General features: G+C 48.0%; 1 protein-coding gene and 1 long non-coding RNA gene across 4 annotated transcripts in view; both read right to left on the reverse strand.

Annotated features, from left to right (window-relative positions):
- Positions 1-22,163, reverse strand: part of Galnt14 (polypeptide N-acetylgalactosaminyltransferase 14) — a 224,422-nt gene that overhangs the window by 148,450 nt on the left and 53,809 nt on the right. The window lies entirely within an intron of this gene.
- LOC143270107 (uncharacterized) lies at positions 9,717-11,063 on the reverse strand. Its single transcript, XR_013047051.1, has 2 exons — positions 10,128-11,063; positions 9,717-9,900 (listed from the first exon to the last, which is right to left on the reverse strand). It is a non-coding gene; the product is annotated as an uncharacterized LOC143270107 (long non-coding RNA).

Consider the following 22,163-nt stretch of genomic DNA (forward strand, 5'->3'; position numbering starts at 1 on the left):
CCCTTCTCCTACCCATAGTCCTTTAAAAAGCACCTTTGCCACATCTCTTATAGTTCTATCTTCTCCATGTGCAACTCTTGCTTGGGCCTCTTCTGATATGACCACTGACCACTCACTAGCCATAGGCTCCTCAGCAAGCTGCCTTGGGCTTCTCATCCATAGAAGAGGCTCACCTCCAGGGGGCTGTGAACACTGGGTGTGGCAATTATTCTGGAAGTGGTCCAGCAGGGTGATGAGCCCTTAGTGAGTATTCTGTTACTACAGAGGCTCAGGGTGGCCATGGGTATTGAGGACAGGGAACCCTATGGCTTGTTCTTAACCAGAGTCAAGACATCTTCAGGTGACGTAATAGATCCAGGGGTCTCTGACCCTTAGTGTGTTCAGCATGGAGCCAGCCATTCTCCACAAAAAAAAAAAAAAAAAAAAAGGTGGGAGAGCTGACCCAGAAGGAGGGTGGTTTGTGGGTTCCCTCTGCATCTGCTTCCTTCCCCGACTTGGCAATAAAACCTCCACATCTGACACGTGCCCAGTTTTTATATCTAATTTCTCATTGGCTCTGCACAGCATTGTGAAGGAGGCCTCGTTACAAAGATTAATTTTTCTTCTTCTGGAGAGACGATGTCTCTGAGATATTAAGAGATTTGCCCAAAGTCATACACTGCTAAGTACCATACTGACGCGTCCTTCTCAAGTTCGCTATGCAATGACTCAAATTATTTCCCAACAAAAGACCTGAGATGAAAGATACAACTGATGTAACAAATAAAAAAACTCCACATTCGGAGACTAAGAAAATAAGTCCTTCCACTGAGAACTAGAAACGGCATTGAAAAGACACAGTCATGTGTCTCCTGGTAACCAGGTAGATGCAGCTCTGTCGTATCATTTAATGAAAATAATTTCAGTTAAAAATTCAGAGATAGGGGACTGAAGATATGGCTCTGAGTAAAGTGCCTGCCAAACAAATATGAGGACCTGAGTTCAGGGTCCCCAGCACCCACATTAAAGCAGGGTATGGCAGCGGGGCCCCTAATGTCAGTGCTGGGGATGCAGAGGAGATGGATACTCGGGCTTGCTGGCCAGCCTGTCTAACCCCATCAGTGAACTCCAGGTTCAGTGAGAGACTCTACCTTAAAAAATCGGGTGGAGACAACTGAGAAAGACATCTGACATTGATCACTGGCCTCTAAACTCACATGCATACTCATGTCCACATACACCTCTCCTACTATGTGCACTTACACAAACATGCACCAACATACATACATACATACATACATACACACACACACACACACACACACATACACACCACCACCACCACCACCACCAACAACAACAACAACAACAAAACACTATCCAATTTCCTTGGATTAGAAATAGAAAACATAGCATGTTTCTACTTTCAACGGCAAGTCCAATGTTTTATGCACCAATCCTTAAATGTTAATTGCCCTAAGTAAATGCTATCTGAAATTCAATTTAATGTGATTAACTGATAATGCCTACTATGATCTAAATGTTTGTATCCCTTCAAAATTAGTATGTAGAAATCCTATCCCCAAGGTGATATTAGGAGGCAGGGGACTTCTGTAGGTTATTAGGCCACAGGGACAGAACCCTCCTGAATGAATTAGTACCCTTATAATAGATACCCTATATTAGAGCCCTCGTCCCTTCCACCATGAAAGGACACAGCAAGAAGATGCCATGTATAATACATGGGCTCTTTCTAGGTACCAATGGCCCTGATCTTGGATTTCCCAGCCTTTAGAACAGTGATAGATATCTCTACTATTTCTAAGTCATATGGTTTATGATATTGTGTTATTGGTAAGACAACCAAGGAAATGCCACATTATATTTCCCCTACCCTTGCGATGGGAGTTCCTGGTTCATTTGAAACGCTTAATATTGACACCATCCCAAGCCCCTCCCTTCCCAGTCTGTTAAATGCTTCATGGTCATTAATTCCTACTGTGCCCCCAGACGAAGACAGATGTCATTAGCTGTACTTCACAGGTGAGGAGACCAGAGGCAGAAAGGTTAAACAGTTTGTCAAAGGGTGAAGAGGAGACCAGAGTTGTGACCAGGCCTGGCACCAAGGCCGTCCTAGCCCAGGGGATTTTCTCTAATTTATTATATAGAATCTTTCGGACTGCAGAGCTTTTCTAGATTTTTCTCTGCCTGCAGGAAAGAAGACAGCCCAGTGTTTACTTTGCCAACAATCCACTTACCCCCCAGCCATGCACAGAGGCCTGCCACCCACAGTTAACTCAAAGAGGACCGGCATGGCCCAGGTCTCACTCCTGTTAGAGAGGAAGCCCTTCCATCAAGAGAAGAAACTGATAGACACTCCTGAGCCGATAGAGAAAAGCAAATCCATTCTGATTCAATCGAATCAGCCTTCACAGAGTACAGGGGACCTGTTCATAAAACATGTGCTAACCATTAACTACAGTCCTGCTATTAAATGCTGTTAATGGCAGCTCCTCAGAACTATGCTCCACCGGCCTAGCTGCACCATTAATGGGCTGGCTGCTGTCAACATGACACCCGGGGCCCAGCCTCAGCACAGCTGGGGTGATGTGTTTAAGCCAAACAGCCCTCCTGATTAGTTCCGGTGCTTGGGGCCCAGCAGGTCACCTCTCTCCAAGGGAAGCCTGTGCCAGCCCTGGAGACTGCCAATTCTGCAGAACCACCTGGCTCTGGATTACGGTCCTGCATCTCTCTATCCCTCCCCTGAGTCCCTCCATTTCTTGGCCTGGGTTGTGGCAGGGGGATCCACCTTGTTGCCACAGGACTGCTGGGGTCTGCTTGGAGTATGCCAGTCTTTCTTCTGGGAGGCTTTTCTTTCTGAGCTTCCTACATCTTTCTGATTTTTTTTTAATGACTTGTGATTCCCACTCCCACCCCCAGGCACCATTCATTCAAGCCAGTCCCGATCGCGCATCCACACTCAAGTAGTTAGTGTTTGCCCTGAGCCAGACCTTTATCCTGAGCTCAACTCACTACCAAATGCCCCATCAGGATGGCCCATAGACCACTTAAGCTCTACACATCTGTAACCTTAGTGCTACAGCTCATGCCAAAGATGCCCTTTCTCACCCAACCCCAATTTTTCATTGCAAGTTTCTCATCTCCTCAAACCAGAAATGCAGACTCTTCCTTGATATCCCTTTCTCAACTCTCACATTCCTTGATGGGCTTACTGACTCTACTTATAAGTATCTCTGGCATTCATTCTCTTTCTCTCTTGGGTTAAATGAATTCCTCCCTCCAATATGTGTGTTCTAAAATGTCACTTCGGTGGTTTTCCTAACACTGGACAATGACCATGGCTTTCCTCTTTTGGGGACCAACTCTTCCCTCTGCACATGGGTCTTTCTCACTTGGGCCTCAGACTCTCCAGCTACTCCACGCCAGCAAACTCAGAATGCTGTGCACCACATTACTGTGCAAGCTTCTTTAAGGAAATGGGCAGGTGTGCCAATGTTGGCTCTGCCAGGCAGAACGCTCTTTCATCCTAGTCTTTACTTTTGAAGCCCAATTTTCTGCCCCTTTAAGAATAAAGTCCTCTGAATAGGTGAGACAGTTGATTGGCTTGATCAGTTTGGGAGGCATTTAGGCAGTGGGATCAAGTCCTGTGCTCATTCCATGAGTTGGCTGTTTGAAACCAGGAACTTATGCAGGGACACTTGGCTCAGTCTGGGAGGAAGGGACTGGACCTCCCTGGACTGAGTCTACCAAGTCGATCACAGTCCTCGGGGGAGGACTTGTCCTGGAGGAGATGGGAATGGAGGGTGGGCTGGGGGTAAGGGGAGGGCGTGGGAGGGGGGAGAATAGGGGAACCCATGGCTGATATGTAGAACTGAATGGTATTGTAAAATAAAAAATATATATCACAAAAAAAAAAAAGGTACAATAAAAAAAAAAAAAAAAAAAAAAAAAAGAATAAAGTCACTGTGTACACTGTGTTTGGCTCCTTTATGGGAATCATCCCTATACCTTACAGCCTTGTCATCTGCCCCTAGGGACCCACTGTCACCACCCACACTACACAGTCCCCAACGATGCCAGGCTTTCATTTAGTCACAAACCGACATTTATTACAATCCCCCAAACAAAGCGGGTTTTCAATGAGTTCTTGAAAATGATTTGAATTATGCCTGATGGTCCTAGGAGATTATTTTGCCTGGATACAAAAAGATTGCAGAAGACAATTCTGTAGGAGGCTACTACATTTAAAATGAGAATTTCACTCTTTTCTTCTCCCTGGCGGGCAAAGAGTCCGGCCCTTGATAAAGGGCAAGAGAGCAGGGATGGCAAGAGTCACCTCTGGCAAGCGCTACATGTATCTAGAAGTCTCATCTAGACTTGTGGATAGTGGCCCTCCTCCCAGGCCGACGGATGCGAACGCTTGGTGAGAATGGCCACTGAAATCGACTGGATATAAATCTGCTTTAGGTTCCTACTGTGTGTGAGGAAAAAACACCAAGCAGCAAAGAATGCCTCTGCCCACACACCTTTTACTGGCTCCCTGGGGAAATCCAGTCACAGGCACAAAAACAATGAAGGCTGTGAGATAAGCTAATATGTTTCTGGAATAGTGGATCTAGAAGCAACTTCCAGGGTCAACTGTTCTGATGGTTTCCGGAAGTCCTTCAGATAGTATTCTTTAGGAAGCAGGGAGGATGCTGAAGCATTGTACTTATCCTCAGTACTTATCCTCAGTCCTATCCCAAACTCTGGCTTCCCTAAGCCAGTGGTACCCCCACCTCATTCTGATACATTACCAGAAATAGAATTGAGCTTAAGGGATTCTACTGGGAGAGTCATGAGAAGATCACTGTCCATTTTAATTCCTTCCCTTACTCAGATGACTTACAGAAAACCCACCAATAGATGTGTTCATGGGAAAAACCTGTGCATGAAGGGCCTAGATTTCTGTTGGTCTGGAACTGATCTGCCTGGGTGTGACCACACCCAGAGGTCATCAGCCAGGAAGACCAGCCCACCAGAGCAACCAGAGCTCTGTAACCCAGCCTCACAGTCCCCCATACTTCTAGGAAACCGCTCTGAAGTAAACAAAAGCAACAGAGGAAGGAAGGCAAGGGGCCCCGTGGAGGAAGGGATGAAGTGTATTTTTCAAAAGTGCACGGCGAGGTCCTCTCCTGGGAGAGACTTTTCCTTCATCTTTATCGATCTCCAGAATAAACCGGGTTGAGAAGGGAGAGAGCAGAGAGAAAGCGGCAGTGTGCTCAGGGAGATTTGTCTCTTCCACAGGCAGCAGAGAGGCTCACACTTTCCGGGCTGGCTGAGCCTCTCCCGAGAAGAAGATGGGAGGGGGGTGAGGAAAGGCCAGAAGCAAACCCCTACCGGACCATTCTTTCCAAATGAGCCTAGAGTAACCCCCACCCCCCCAGCACTTCAGTTTCAGACCATCTATGTGTCTGTCATTCCTGCCTATTATCATTCCCTCATTCAATATTCTAATCAAGCCTGGGGTGGTAACTTGGTAGGTAACAGTGCTCCCCACCCAAGCATGAGGATCCAAGATCAGATCCCCAGCACCCATGTAAAAAGTCAGGCATGGCCATGCGCCCCTGTACCTCTAGCACCCGGGAGTTGTGGGGGAGGCGCAGGAAGGATGGACAGCCAAGCCTTGCCAAAAAAATAATTTTAAAAGGCCAGTTTCGTGTCCATCAAGAGACCCATGTCAAGGGAATAATGTGACGATCAATGAGGAAAATGTCTGATATTTTTCTCTAGCCTCTGTGCACACGGACCCATACGTACATGTGCACACACCACACACAAAGATAGCAAAGAAATAGCATTCTAATGACATGATAGAATGAATGCCTTATGTCCTCGGAGCCTTGAAAGCAGAGGCGCCTGGTTCCTATAGACCCTCAGCTTCCTCTCTCCCCCTTTCAGCTAAGATGATAGTGGTGTAAAATACTGTCGTGAGCCAATCTAAACCCATGTCCCCCATATCACAGCTATGGGGACGCTGGAGTCAGTGTGGGCTCCATTTCCTGCATCAAGGAAACGGGAAGAATGTTTTTCAGAGGAACTGCTAAACACTAAGTCAAGTTCAATGCAATAGGTAAACCACACAGTTCCAACTGGGCAAGAAGGCGCACACCTTCAATCCCAGCACTTGGGAGGCAGAGGCAAGCGGATCTCTATGAGTCCAAGACCAGCCAAGGCCGCACAGTGCGACTGTCTCAAAAAACAAAAAAACCACACAGTTCCAAGGGTGAAGACCAGGAGGGAGCCAGAAGGGGAGCTGGGGTGGGCAAGAAACATAGTATACCTGCCAGCCCAGATAACTTGATGGCAGTCCCTCGGGACCCCAGATTTATGGGCTCCACTCACCATGCCATGCTGAAAAAAATATTATGTATGAATTGAAGTGTCATGGTAGGAATCACATTCAAATTGTTCCAGGGAGCTTCATGCCTTTAAGACGACTATGACAAATCCTTCCACAGATTTCCCCGGGGTGCCCACTAAATCATGGGTGTGTAACCGCAGCCTCCTTGGGGGGCCAAAGGAAAATGAAAAGCCAGACAGAAGGCAGGAGGCAGCCTTGAGTTTAGGTTCGAGCTTTAACACTCCCGAGCCTTGTAACAGACCGGCAACCTGTGAGATGCCCATCAGACAAGGAGGAAGAAGACTGGCCGTCAAGTCAGGCCTCAAATCCCTGTTTCCTCCTTTCTCTGCCTGCGGAACCTAAGGCAAGAGGTTCAACTGCGCTGAATCCAACTCGCCTTAGCCCACTCACAATGTAGGAAAGATGAGATAGTAGTTATGGACACCTGCCCAGAGCAAAATGCATACCACAATGGCGGGGCCCTTCCCGTGACCCGGCTTTTTTTGTTATATGAACTTTTGTTATATGAACCTGTCTGAACAGGTCCACTGCCCAGTGCTTCATGTCGGCTCTTTAGCTGAGCTGGCTTGAGGGCCCACGGGGAGCCAGAGCGCCACTGTGGAGAGAGATGGAGGAGGGAATCTCCGCACCGCCCCAGCTATAAAGAGCCCAGGAGCCTGACAGGAGCCAGAGGCACCAGGCTGGGCTCTGACAGCATCTATTCCTCACCAGCACCACCTGGGGAGCCCCTGTGGCTGGGAGGGGGTGCCGAGATAGCATCCAGGCACCTTTAAGGGTCTCAGAATGCTTGTGGAAGCGAAACCAGGGGCTTATTTATGTTACTCGGGCTGAGCAAGCAGGGAGGGAGCCAGCAAGGGAAGCCTTTAATGAGGGCTCTTCCTGTCAGAAATGCTGACAGGAGTCGGACATGAAGTGTGCCTCAACCAAAAACATCATCATCCCCAGGACCCCAGCGGAAACATAAAACCAGCTGCAAATATTGGCTTCTGTGAAGAGCTGGGGGGCAGGGCAGCCGGAGGGCCCGGCTGCAGCAATGCAGGGCTAGGATGGCCAGGCTGGTCCCTTCAGGGTCTAGTTGCCCACTCAGGGCCATGTCGCTCCAGCCGGGCCACCCTCCAGGAGCATAGGAGAAGATCTCATGGGAATGAAAAGCTACCCTGCCTGTGGAAGCCATTTTCCCAGATGGGGTGAGGCCTACTCACTCACGGTACCGCCCAGAGGTATGGACGCCAGCACTGCCCACTGTGTCCTCTCAGCAAACTTGGTGACAGAGACCGGCAACAACCTCCCAGTCAGCCCACGAGCTCTCTCCTCCGCCTGACGTGGGTAACCTTGTCACCCTTTAGTGACCATGTCATCTTGCTGTCACCTCCTCTCTCTCACCGAGTCCCTCCATCCAAGATGTCTTTATGTATGACACGGGAGAGAACAGAGGGGCAGGTCACATGGGGGAAACTTCCTTTGGACTCATGATTCTGCGCTGAGGGAAGGAATAAAGGTGGGGAATTCCTGTCTTCCCATTTCACAGTGGGTCGGGGGTGGGGGTCACGTGCCCTGGGGTCAAGGAAGTGGTGAGGGGCCCCTGAGACCCTGGAAGGGCCCTAAAAAGCTAGAGATACCACGGTAAGTATGAAAATGTAACTGAAGTGTAAAGGTCATGGGGACAGGCTTGCGGTGCGGCACCCACACTGTGTACAGACAGTAGCTCAAGTCTAGAAGTTTCCTCCTCGGAGCAAATTTAGGATAGATAGATCCCACCTCCAGGAAAGCAGGCCACACTCGGGCAACTGTGTCTGTTGGGAAACTGAATAGGATTCCCTGACTCTGCTCTTGCTGTCTCTGTCAAAAACACTGCTTTCCACGCCTCAGTATACCCAGCTTCAAAGACAGGGGAGCCTGCTTCTATGGCAAAGAATGATGCAGGTATCTGAGCCTACTCATTTAATAACGTGACCCTTTGCGTAGACATGGCACTCTGTCTTCCCAACCATCCACTCACTTAGTACACCATGACACCTCAGGATGTGGACTCCAGCACCCAGAGTTTCACAGACAAGGACTCGGGCTCAGAGGTCCTTGCTTAATGTAACCTCATAGCTGAGGCAACTCAAAGCCTGCCAATGCAGTGTCAATCTCCTGCAGTCAGAGGCCAAGGGAGAAGCAGGCAGAAAGCTTGGCCATCACCCCACAACTCTGGAATCTCTTCCTTTCCACGGGTGTCCATTCTCCTTTTCTGACCTCACAAGAAAGGTTAGGAGCCCCACAACTTCCAGACAGACCTGCATCTTGCCTCCACGCCATTCCCAATTCCAGGAGGGATGCAAGTCCACTCCTGAAATTGGAAGCACTGGTCAGGACTCTGGTGCCATTCCAGAAGGTGCCATGTACTGGGTTCTTCTGAGAGAGGACAAAAGATGATATTGCAGAAGAGTACCTAATGGCCAACTCATTCTGATGGGTAACCAAAGGAGCATGACAATGCCGTTCCACCTCCTCAGACCCAGCCCTCAAAGTGACCCAAGATAGCCCTCCTGAACACAGCAACAGAGTGCAGTAACAAGGCCCATGAGTATTACAAAGGATGCTGGATTATTCATAATAAAGTTGAAATGGCCCAAAGAAATGCCTCATCAAAGTGATGAGTAAAAGTAGATACTTGCTGAGAGGTGGTGGCGCACGCCTTTAATCCCAACACTTGGGAGGCAGAGCCAGGTGGATCTCTGTGAGTTTGAGGCCAGCCTGGTCTACAGAGCAAGATCCAGGAAAGGTGCAAAGCTACACAGAGAAACCCTGTCTTGAAGAAAAAAAAAAAAGTCGATACTCATACAATGGAATATTATTTGCCAGAGAAAATGGGTGAAGTGCTAATACCATAGGTGAGCCAGAACAATGATATGCCCAATGAGAGAAGCCAATCAAAAGGCCACGTAAGAAAGAATTTTACTTAGGATAAAAATCCAGAAGAGGTAAATTTATGGGAACCGAAGTAGATTGGTGATTGGCTGGATCTGGTAGAGGGCCTGGGGAGTGAGTGCTAATAGAGTTAGTTTCTTTCTTCTGAAGGGATCAAGATGGCCTATAATTACATCATGGTGATGGTTTACATGACCCTGTGAAGATACTATTACACTGACCTGGACATTTTATCCGGGTGGATCTTAGGCGGATACCTCAATAAAGCCATTTAGGAAACACAAAGACAATGCAATAATTATTTTCCTTATCTTCCTTCCTGGAGAGTGGCAGAAAGAGAAGGTCAATGTCTCAGAAATAGCATTAAAATCTCTCCCTGCTCTTTACCGGGCGGCATGAGGAAGGTGACAGGAGCCGTGTTCATTAGAGTGTATCTGTCTTCAGCCTGTTAGACAACCCAAAGCTGCTCTCTGATTCCCATCCTTGTCATTTACTGCATCCTGTTCCAGGCCGAGCACTTTGCTTGTAGTTCCTCGTGTATTCTTCATAACAGCCTCCTGAAGCAAATGCTTTTTACAGTACCCCTTTTTTACAAATGAGAAAATAGAGATTCTCAGTGTCCCTGGCCAGGGGACAGCAGATGACAAGCACTGGGCTGGGATCTGGCTACACAGCCTGTCTCCAGAGGCTTCCTTCAACCCCTGCCTCTGGAAGGACTCATCCAAGGCTAATTAGAGCCATGAGCAACCCCCGCCCAGCACATCAGAGCCCCAGCTCCCCTAGACCCTGACACACAGCAGGAAACTCTAACCTGCAACTGGAAGATGTCTTTCTCTTCTGGAGAGGCCCTGGCCGGCGACGAGATGGATTTCCTTTTAAATGACTGTCCGCTGCTGTGTGTGATCCCTCTTTGGTTTTATCTAATCCCGCTCAGTCCACGTTACCGCCATCATTTGTCTCCCCCTTCCCAACGGGGTGATAGACTCTCTGGCTCTGTAAGAAGCTGGCACAGGGACAGTGACGAGAGAAATGCACCAGGCTGGCCCCAACCCAGGGAAAGAGAACAGCTTAATCCACCCGCAGCCACGCCATGGTCCTTCCACTCCCCTCCGAAGTCCCACAAGGCTTCCTCCCGTGACCTCTGTGATGGAAGAGGTGAGCTGGAAGCCACCACCTGAGTGAAGTACCGAAGAAGAACTAACTACAACATACCATGGCGGGATATACACTCACATCGCCTGGTCACGACCCTCTTTCCTGCCTTTCAGAGGGAATGTCCCACCATTACCCAGTCCCCAAGACCTGTCATAAAGTCAGTGAGAGCCCAAGACCCATTAGGCTTTCTGAAAAGAGCCCATCAACAAACTCATGAGATCGGTTTGGATGTTATAAAGGGGGTCACTTAGCTTGGGTTCTAGCCTTCCTCTGTGAGGAACCTGGAAATGCAGCACCTTCTAGGCCCTGCCCAGACGGAGCTGTCTTCAGACAACAAGGAGATGCTCGTGACCCTGGAGACTCTTTTCCTCCACCTGCCTATTTTACCTCAAACTCCAGCACACTTGCAGTTAGGCGCCACAAACCCTGTGACTCATCCATTTTCTACCAGCCTGAAAAATGCTCCGCAGCAATTTATCAGCGTGCAGGGGAAGAGGCAGCTGACAGCCGCGAGCCAGTGCAGCCGAAACAAACGAGGGCAGCGCTGTGAGCCATACTCCCAATTTTAATTTGAAATTCTACATCCTGAGGTCTCAGGTCCCGCGCATCCCCGCCCCTCCCCGCCCCGCCCCAGGTTCATGCAAATATTGGTGTGCAAGCAAATGCCCAAATCATTCAGTCAGTGGATGATCTGAGAGCCTTTGCCTAATTGCAAAAATGCAAATTTGGAAGTTTGCGAAGTTAGGTGTTGAAGGGATGCAGAGGCTGGCCCCGTTCAGGCAGGAGCACTCTGCTTGTAGGAACGGTTGGGGCCATGCATCTTTATTAGCACAGCGCTGGCATGGCCTCCTTGACCTTGGGAAAAAAATCAAAGTAGAAGCAGGGTCAGCCCGAGATGTACCCACCATCAGTCTGCGTTCTCCCTGGACATGGCCTTTTCCACCTAGTTCTTGAACGAAGTCCAGAGGACACCAGAGTATACAGAGGATCAAGGAGGATGGCGGCCTGAGGGAGAGGAACTCGGATCTGAACCCAAGGGTGGGGACAGAAGCTTCCATCAGAATCTGGTGTGAAGTAACATGAGCTGGGTCCCCCTTCACAGAAGCCTGTCTCCCAGGGTTGGTGGGGGGGACACACAGCAGACCCCGTGTGCTTTGTGGCTCTAGCTGGCATCTGTCAACCAGTTATCTGGCTCAACTGCTCTCATGCATCCAGCCCCCAAAGTTTCTAAGTGGCGCCCCATTTGGTCCCCCTTGCCAGAACCTCCCTCCTTCCCTCCCACTCCGCCCTCCTCTAAAATCTGACAGCTCTCTGTCCCTTCAGATCCTACAGTGAGTTTCTGGGCTTTGTAGGGCAAGATTGATGACAGAATTTATAGGGCAAAATGCAAAAGGGAAATGCAGGCTGCCTCAAAATCGCTCAGCCGCATTTCAGAATGGGAGAGTGGAGCGTGAACCCAGGAGCAGGGCCTGGTGCTACTGCAAGGCTGTAGAGCTGGGACACTGCCCTACCTAGGGCCAGAGGTACTTATTTAGACCTCACAGGTTGGGGTGGGGGTGGGGCGTTGGCCAGGAGACATCAAGGCTGCAGTGGAAGAAAGATAAAGAGGGAAGGGGGCAGGGAAGGAGAAGAGAGGCGAGATCAAGATGTGAGGATGAGCACAAAAAAGAAGAGAGACCCAGGGCAGAGAGGAGCACATCAGGGAGGGAAGGGGAAGGACCAATTGTGATCCCTGTAGTGGACCCAGAGTGGGTACACCCTCCTCCTCCCTCCTACACACTTGGCTCTACCACGGTCATTTGTGTAGCCCTATCACCCTCCGTACATACATACATTATGCATATACACACATCATAATACATATACATGCACACATGCACACATACATCTATCATACATACACACAGACATACATATACATGTATGCCAAATGTATTTTCTCCCCAACTCGATTCCTTCCTCCTTTCCTCTCACTCTCTTGGCTGCTTCCCTTTCCCTCCGTTCTTACCTCCCCCTGTCCTGACCACCCCTCTCCATCCTCCTCCTGCCCTTCTTCAGTCACAAGCCGCACTCTCATCCACTTGGAAATTTCAGCCTTCTCTGGACCCTGTCCCACTGGTCTCACAGACTTATAGACTGGGCTCCTTGGAGAGGAGGAGGCTTGCAAAACATATGGTCTTCAGACGATGATGTGCATGGCTCCTCAACGAGATCCCTGAACATGGTCCCTTTCCTCCTCCCCCGGGGTCCCCTTAGATGGGGGGACATCGAGGGAGGCAGCACACCATGTAGAGATGTGCCTCACTGCGGTTACAGCCAGCAGACTCCAAGCCGAGTAACTCTTCCTGTCGTGACCACACCGGGGCCTCTCTGTTCTGTGTTGGGCTCATTAATTGCCTATCTGTGCTTCCTTCCTACACTCTGTTCTCCATGCATCATGCATTAGCTTTTGCTCTTGAACAGCTGAGCCCTGAACATAGAAGACGACACAGGCAAGGAAAACATGCAAGTTCCATAACATATTAGGAGCCAGAAGGGGACCAGCAAAGCAAACCCACCTCCTATTTGCGGGAGTGATGGCCAGGAAGAGGGCTGGAGGGCTTCTGAGCTGGAATGAGACGGCTCTCATGCTCACCAGCTGCGTGACAGTAGGTGAAAGACACATCCTACTCTATGCAAAATAGAAATAGCAACAGGGCTCCCTCCATGGGAGGAGCCACCAGCTCATGCTTGGCCTTAGAGGCCTAGACAGGACTGTGCCATGGTAGGGTTGAGACTTGGGTTTGAGCTGATTAGCATTTTAAAGGCTCATGGGCGCTCTGTGGGCAAAAGGAGAGAGACAGACCAGACACACACCAGAGTAGCTTTGATAAGGCTCTCTATGGCCATACAGGCTCCATGCTTCATTCCCGGAAGGTTCTTCTACTCCACTGGCATTCTATTTAGGTGCAGGTTCTCTGGACATGGTTGGGTTTCACATTGGCACCAGCTGCCTGAGACAGGGTTCTGGAAGAGGTCAAGGTGGATGAGGGATGACTCTGGTGTGAAAGCAAAAATGTTGGCAATCTGGTCCGACCCTTGGGGACCCACCCTGCAACCTCATGTAAATCCTCTTTTAAGGAAAAATCCCTCCTTTCTCCTTCCTCTTTCTCCTTCCTCCCTTCCCTGCCATGAGGTGTACACACCTCCGTTTTCCCTTTCTCTCTCTCTCTCTCTCTCTCTCTCTCTCTCTCTCTCTCTCTCTCTCTCTCTCTCTCTTCCTCCCTCTCTCCTTTCCCTCTCTTTCTCTGTCTTTCTATTATAATAAACTCTCCATATGGATGTTGTGCCTGGCTTTCCATATGAGTGGCTTCCCATCATGCCATGCCACTGCCCTCCTAGTATGCATGGGGAATCTCCCTCACCCAACCCGCCAAAGCCTCCTGCACGGCATCATTACAGAAATAGAGAGAGGATGGAAGTTCACTGGAGAGGCAGAGTGCTAGAGGAGTTTTTTGTTGTTGAGTTGTGTCTATGTGTGTGTGTGCACAGGGGTGGAGATATACGATGTATGTGGCTGGGGGACAGAGGAGACAGCAGCAAGGGCCAAGGCACACTTGTGGAGGTCAGATGACCACCTTGAGTGTCGGGCTGTGCCTTCCACCATGTTTGAGGCAGGGTCTCCTTGTTAGTTGCTGCATCCTACAACCAGGCTCAGTTGGTCCTCACCGTAGTGAGAAGAGGAATGGCACCCAGGCTTGGGGGTGGGGTGCAGGCCTGTAATTCCACTACTTGGAAGACTGAGGGAGAAAGATTGCAACTTCCAGCCTAGCCAGCCTCCACAATTTATTAGATGCTTCTCAAGATAAAAAGGACTAGGAGATCTGAGTGGTGGTGGCGCACGCCTTTAATCCCAGCACTTGGGAGGCAGAGGCAGAGGGATCTCTGTCAATTGAGCCCGGCGGACTTCCAGGAATTCCTCTGTCTCCACCTCCCATCTTGTCATAGAAATGTTGGACATCAGACTCATGCTACTATATCAAGCTTCAGGGATCTCAGGTCCTCACGTCTGCATACGAAGAACTTTACCCACTGAGCCATCTGCCCAGGTCATGAAAGAGATTGTAAAGTGATACTGCTATGCAGGATCAGCCCAGGATCCAATGCTCAACTGTGTGACCTTGGAAAAGCCATGTTCTCTATACTTTTGCTTCCTTACCTCTGAAGGTAGCTTGGGCACACATCAGGGACCCCCCTTGACTGTCCCCTACGCATCTCCCACATCCACATGCAAATGTGCCTCACACAGCTTTGAGCCTCCAGCAACCTGGAAGCCTCCTAAAAGGTTTGTTGAGTGAGCTGGAAACAATCAGAAATGATCTCTGGGTCCCTGAGACTTGAGGTCTGAGAACTATCTCTTGACTGATGCTGAATGCATGTCACAGCTGGATATCAAGCACTTCCCAGAAGCAGAGAGGAGTCAGGAGAGCATCTGGCTGGCCAGGGCCCAGCCCTGGGAGTGACAGCGTGTTTACAAGAGCTATTAGGAGCTGCTGCTAGTCTGCTTTCAGGATGATTTACTCCGTCAGGACTGGCAGGGAGCTTCTTTTCCTTTTGCTATTGAATTGATTATTGAATCACAAATATTCCATTTGAATAACATGACTTCACTTCAAGGCTGGCAGAATTCCAGAGCCCCACAGTAAAAAGACCCACTTTAGGGCTACGGATGTAACTCTGGTACTGTGCTTGTCCGGAGTGTATGAGGTACTGGGTTCATTCCATCCCTAGCATTGGAAGGTTAGGGGTGGGGGTCCTTTTTCCATTCTGGGTTCCACAGCTCTGACAGGTTCTAAATACATAAGCATGAGTTAGAGAGAAAATATCTATAAAGTGCTATTTCAATAGCCTCGAGGGCCTGGAGACACAGCAACTCATCTCCTTGCAAAGTTTGGACAACATAGCATGATAACACCAATTCTACAGGTCATCAGCATTGAGAACTGAACTACCGAATTTCAAGGAGGAGGAGGAGGAGGAGGAGGAGGAGGAGGAGGAGGAGGAGGAGAAGTCCCTCCCCAGAATGTCTCATGATGGTTTAAGCAAGTGTTGTTTTTGTTTTTTTTTTTTTGTTTGTTTTTGTTTTGTTTTGTTTTTCCAGAGCTGAGGACCGAACCCAGGGCCTTGCGCTTGCTAGGCAAACGCTCTACCACTGAGCTAAATCCCCAACCCCGGTTTAAGCAAGTTTTATTTGATTTAGTGTTGGACCACATCCACAGCTATCCTTGGCCACAGGCAGCCCATGGGCTACAGGTTGAATACACCTTAAAGCTGTACAATGTAGCATTCCCCAGGCCTAGCCTGATACCTGACACTTATTTCATTAAATACTTCTCAACTACAAGGCTCCGGCAATCCACTGACTGTCCAGAGCTGCCTTAACTATAGTAGATCCAGGTCACCCACAGCCCTGCAAACCATATACACAAAGGACAGCTGGAGGAGCCAAGAAGACAGTTGGTAGCAGGGGGCAGGACGGAACACTACACACACCTTAGAGAGCTGTCCTGCTCAGTGATTATCCTCTTATTGACCACCCATTAGAGTCAGGTGTCTCCTGAGTGTGAGAAAACAACCACTCTACCTTTAGAGGGCCTGATAACTAAGGATGTGGGATAAGCTGACAGCAGGCAGGCTCACTGAGAGGAGGCATACAAATCTATCCTGTGCACAGTTACCATATGAAAGAAAAGGTGAAGATTCCCAAGGAAAGGGAGATTTAGATGTTCTTCTCAACACAGGGGAGAGGGGAAGTTGAAATCAGGCAATTTAACTCGTCTTCTTTTAAAAATTGCATTTATTGATGTACTTATTTGTATGTGTGCACAAGAATGCATGCGTGGAAGTCAGAGGACAGCCTGCAGGAGGTAGTTGGTTCTTTCTCCCATGAGGATCCCAGAGATCCAAGCTAGGTCGCCAACCTTAGCAGCAACTGCCTTTATTCTGTGAGCTATTTCACCAGCCCAGACACAGACAATTTAGAGGGGAATTAGTGGTGTTAACAGGTAAGATTCTGTGACAACATCTACCTTGTAGAGTCAACTGCAGTCCCCTCTCCTCTGTCACTGCTGACCCTTCCCACATGGAAGAGGGTCTGCAGAAGACTGGCTTGACCCCAGAGTTTTCTGTAGAGGAGCCACGTTCAGGCTGTAAGGAGGCTCAGGGCAAGCCTCAACCTACGCGTGTTTCTCACACACCGTCAGTCTGCAGCCATCAGCCACCACTGACATCCTGACTTGAGATGGCGTGTCCTCAACTTCTGTAATGCCATCCTTGCAGCCAGCCCTTGAGGTCCATATCACAGTAGCCACATTTTCTGTGTCAGACAAATGGAACTCGGGAGTTCTGGGACTGACCCAGAAAACACAAGGTTAAGTAGCAGGCAAGGATGCTTAGCCATACTCCAGCCATAGCCCCACACCTTAGAAACAGCTCTCTTCCATGGATACTGCCCCCCCACTCCTTCTTTCTCCCAGCCCACTATTACAGGAGACCCGTTCCTGCTAGAAGCAAATAGATCAGCCAAGAGAAGCAGGGGACAAGCCCTATCAAATGACTTCTATAGGAGGAGGTCACCAACATTCAATGATGAGAACTATTGAATCACTGTTGCCAATGGAAAGGGAATTAGAGGTGGGGGTGTAATAGATCACATGTCCATATACACATAGGCACATAGGCAATTAAAAAAAAACTGGAAAGGACAAAAATAATGGAGTAATACTGTTTTACTAATTTAGACAGGGAAGGAACTACAGGACTTATCATCCAAACAGGAACACGTCTAAGAACGAAAAGAAGCCCTGCTCTGGGGCAACAAGATGAACCAGGAGGGAAGGTTCCTACACCTAGTGGGTCACAACATCACACACATACACACACACACACACACACACACACACACACACACACACACACACCAGCATTAAACACACTAAGCTTTCAAGTATTCTAGGTGCGTGCTCAATTTCCCAGAATGCTACACTATCCCCTTGTGTCAATAGCCGGAACTGAAGTCCTCTTAGGGGAAGATTAATGGTTAGTCTTGCTATCTACACCTTCTTGGGGGGAAAAAAATCCCATAATAATTACAGCTTCTGTTCATTAGATATTGCAGGCAATGTGGGATGGTTACAAATATCATGTGATGATATTGATGACAATGTAAGAAGTGGTATTATTTCACCCATTCTACAGATGAGTAAAACAGTGAAATAGGTCCAAAGGTTTGTCCGGGTAAGATGTTCAAGGTCATGAAACTATGTAAACCAGGGTGATCTGCTTTGGAAGGGCTTTCTCTTAATTACTAGATAGCCATCTCCCACGTGCTTTTTTTTTTTTTTTTTTAACTGCTATTCTCCCATTTTGACCAATCCCAGCTTGGTTCTTGCCATCCTGGGCAGTTCCTTTGTGTCGGTTTCATCCTGTTTCCCTCACTAGTCTCTCTGCCTTCCTTTTTCCTTTCCGTTATCACAGCAAATACTTCCCCCATCTTCACTGCTGCTACTAACCTCCAAGGTGGAAGGGTTCCTTTGTCAAATGAAAACCCAAGGTGGAAATTCAAATGTAAAATAATAAACAGTTAAATCATCCGATAACGACATCGAAAATGCCCAGAAGTCCCTTTTCGGCATCTCCAGAAATCTCGATTTGTCTCCTTATTCATCTCTAATTAAACAGCTTTCCCCCCCCCCCCCAGAGCACCAGGAAAATACACACATTTCTTACTCCGTCATGTTACCTTTGGGTTTCACTCCATAATTAGCAGGGTAGCGGCATCCTTTTTCCCGTTCTCCACTGTGCACATGCAGCTTCTGAGTTAAAGGCAAGGTTAATGGACAACTGTGCACCACGGAGGCACCTGATCAGGATTCATCACCTAGTGTGCAGGGGAAACCGGGTCCCAAGTGACAAATGGAGCTGTGGGGGATGAGGGTCAACAAGAGGGTGGAGCCACAGAAGAAGACAGGTGGAAGCAGGAGGGAGGTGGGAGGGAGTGCGAACTCGAACTCGGGAGGGAAATGAAGCGGCAGGCAGGGTGATCTTGAGAAAGGACTGCCTTCCGTAGAGACAGTGCTGAGTCTAAAAGCTGGAAAAAAGCCCGGGACCAATTACGTTCATTAGTCAATAGGAGCAACAGTTGAGGAGTATCAGGCTTAAGCTGTGGCAGGAAAGTTCAGGCTCATTAGAAAGAAAAAAACGCGAACGGTAATGATCTTCGTGAATGACTCTCAGAGTTCCAGAAAGGTTTGGGAAATGGTAATTAGGTTTGATAATGGTAGACAATCCTCTACTCACCTAGTCATGCCCAGCCTCATCTCAGTCAGCCTCCCCCTTATTAAAGGAACACAGATTGATAAGAAAACCCCATTGTTTTTAAAGGTTACCAGGAAACTGCTCAGAGTTAAAGCCATCTCGGCGGCCTTCGAATAAAGGATTGGGGTCTGAGTTTCTCATGAAAGCAGTCCTTGGCACACAGTCTCTGCCCACCCACTGGACCTCATCGATCAGTCTCAAGAGCCCTGAGCACTGAGCCTGCCGATAGGAACTTTCAGGGGGACAGTCCTATGGGAGTACTACAACAGGGTACTCCCGGGTCCAGGAGGCTCAATTGCTCACTCGTGGTACAGCAAGAACCGGACATCCTGGTGAAAGCCTGGGTTGGAGAGCAAAGTCAGAGACATCAGAGGCTTCGGTGATGGAGGCAAGGGACAGGGTACAGGCCAGGGGCAGCCAGGCACTGGATGGCAGGACTGCAAACTCAGGACCATTGAAGAGCTTGCTGCCTGGCCTTCATCTCAGGGCACTGCTGCTCCAAGGCCTGGAGAGAGGGAGACAGGCTTGGGGTGCAAGATTGGGATCCGAGTGAGAGGAGCAATCCAGACACCAGCCTATGGCTAGTCTTAATTCTGGGAAACAAACAAACAAACATGAGAATGCATGCTATCATGTTTGGCTTAGCTGGCTACTCCTTTAGAGGAGTAGCTTGTTGGAGCCAAGGGCTTTGATCAGCTCTGATTTTGTGCTGTGCACTGCTCTCATTAATATGTGCCCTTACGTCTCTTTGTGTGTGGTTGCCCTGACACTTGCAGGGCTCATGCCTGCCTAGGGCGACTTGGACAAGACAGACAGGATGAGATTCTCATTCTATTAGAAACCCATGCTTCAAGGGGAAATGACTTCTGGGTGAGGCTCCCACAGCCAGCGAAGTGCATCCTCCAGGTTCCCTAAGACACAAAGCTTTTCAGTGCCACACAGCTCACCTTGCTGTGCATATTCCAATCACCATTACTACCTCCGGTAGACCTCCAGGTACCAGATCCTCCTCCTAAATATACCCAGAGGAAAGCAGAGTGGGATGCTGCTCCTTCCTCCAGAGACCCTGGGTTTTACTAGGATCCTGAGACCTAGTACCTGGCCAAGATGGCCAAGAGCACACGTTAATGGGAGCAATGCATGGCACAAAGTTGGAACTGATCAAAAAGATATTTGTTTGATAATAGGGCACAGAAAAGCTGATGATACAGTGAAAGAATTAGTTGAAGGGAGTTAAGCAGGCTGGTACTCAGTACCTTAAAGTGTCATGGAAAACAAAATGTAACACATTAGCCTGAGTAATCAGGATTGTTGAGTAAAATGCTGGACATCTTGCCAAAAATTTCAGATACATACATAATTAATAAAAGTATAGAATAAGTGCAGCCCAAGCCACATAGGGGATATATTTACACTGGTTCATTGTTTTGAATGTGAACTTAACTGGGAAGTCTTGGTTGATTCTCTACCTCCAGCATCACAGCCAGAGAACCAAGTGGCATCCACTCCACTGAGCATGGAGCACCCCTCTGTAAGAGTCCAGCAAAGGTCAGCTGCAAATGAACAATAGGTAGCCAGCCATTGTTCATTTAATAAAATTCAATTGGGCTTTTATTTGTATTTTTTTTTAAAAAATGGAAAAATATCACTTGGCATAAAAGAAGATAAAAGAGAGAAATGATTTAATCCAGGAATGATTGTAATAAACAAGCTATTCCGGGTGACTCAGAGGATGTGGCTTCAAGACTTGTAGGTCACTTAGTTTTTTAACATTAAACAGTTCAGTTGAAGACAAAACTAGGTCATTCCTGTGTGCTCTCCAACCAGGTTAGGGTCCTATCCACTTAGAGCAGTGGCTCTCAACTTTCCTCATTCTGCGGCTCTTTAATACAGTTCCTCGAATTGTGGCGACCCCCAGCCATAAAATTGTTTTGTTGCTACTTCATAACTGTAATTATGCTACTGTTATGAATTGTAATGTAAATACCTGATATGCAGGATATCTGATATGCAACCCCTGAGGGTGGCAACGCACAAGTTGAGAACCAGTGGCTTAGAGAGATATGAAAAGGTGGAATCAAATGCAGGTTCACTTTTTATAGCTCATAAACTACAGACTCTTGCTAATCAAGTAGATAGAGAATGGATGCAGCTATGCCCTAAATGAGGAAGTCACGGGGTTAAACACAACACCAGGCTCAGGAAAAGATACCAGCACATCCCTAAACTCACACACATTTGCTGGATCTCTTAGGACCTAAGAGGCTCCTCCCAACATCCCGACACAGAGAAGGCTGCCCTTCATCAGCATCAAAACTATATCTGACTCTAACTGTTTGGGGCTAATCTAAAAACACCTTCTGCAAATAAAATCCAACCGATCCCAGTGAAGAAACCTTTGTCTTAGATATGGCAAGGCTCAGTTAATCCCAGGAGTACCCATAAGGCATGGGGAAGGTCATACCAGTAGTTGGGAACAGTCAAGCACAGGGTGGGTCTCACAACAAGGATTAAGACGAACGTCAAGTCTGTAACTGCAGCTACAACTTCTTGGGTGGAAGCATCGTGTTTTCCAAAGGAGATGAATGTAATTCAGTCTACACTTAAAAATAGTTTGGGAATCCATGTAGAAAAGCTTCCCTTTCCTTCCTAACTTGTAAATCAAGTGTCGTAGGATGGTAAAGACTGGGTTAACTCCCAAAAATATACTGGTACAAGTGTTTGGGGTTGGATCTGTCTGAAACAGTCTAATTTATCTCAGCAAAAACACATTTTTACATTTACAGCAAAAAAAAATAGTTAAACATTCAAAAGTGCACATGCTTATTTTGTTGGGAAAATTATACACATTTGTTTGATTAGCTTTGGTAAATAAAATAACCAAGTCATCACTCAAAACTCAGACGTGGCTGCAAAATTGATTCAAGGAAATGTCAAAATAAATCACAGCTTAAAAATGCATGCTATGTAACTTCTAAAAATGAAAGCCACATCTATCTCTGTCAGAGCTGGGAAGCCTGCGCATTAAAATTATATCAAAAACGAATGCATTTTTGAAGGGAAAGTATTGATTTAATCGACTCTTCCTGACTAGTGATTCACATCATGATTTGAATCAATTTGATTTTAATCGAGCCCACCCTATCCAAAAGTCACTTATACATGCCTTTGGTGTGCAAGATGTTATTCTCGGTGGTCTATCTGTCTTCCCAGCTATGGGATGCTCAAACTGATATAAAAATGTTGTATAAACCCTGTGTCGTGTTAACAGGGCAAGGAGCAAAGACTTCTATAAGCTTAGACCAATGACAGACAATTCTGGTAAAACTACCTAAGC

Source organism: Peromyscus maniculatus, chromosome 22 (assembly GCF_049852395.1).
Source record: "Peromyscus maniculatus bairdii isolate BWxNUB_F1_BW_parent chromosome 22, HU_Pman_BW_mat_3.1, whole genome shotgun sequence".
NCBI lineage: Eukaryota > Metazoa > Chordata > Mammalia > Rodentia > Cricetidae > Peromyscus > Peromyscus maniculatus.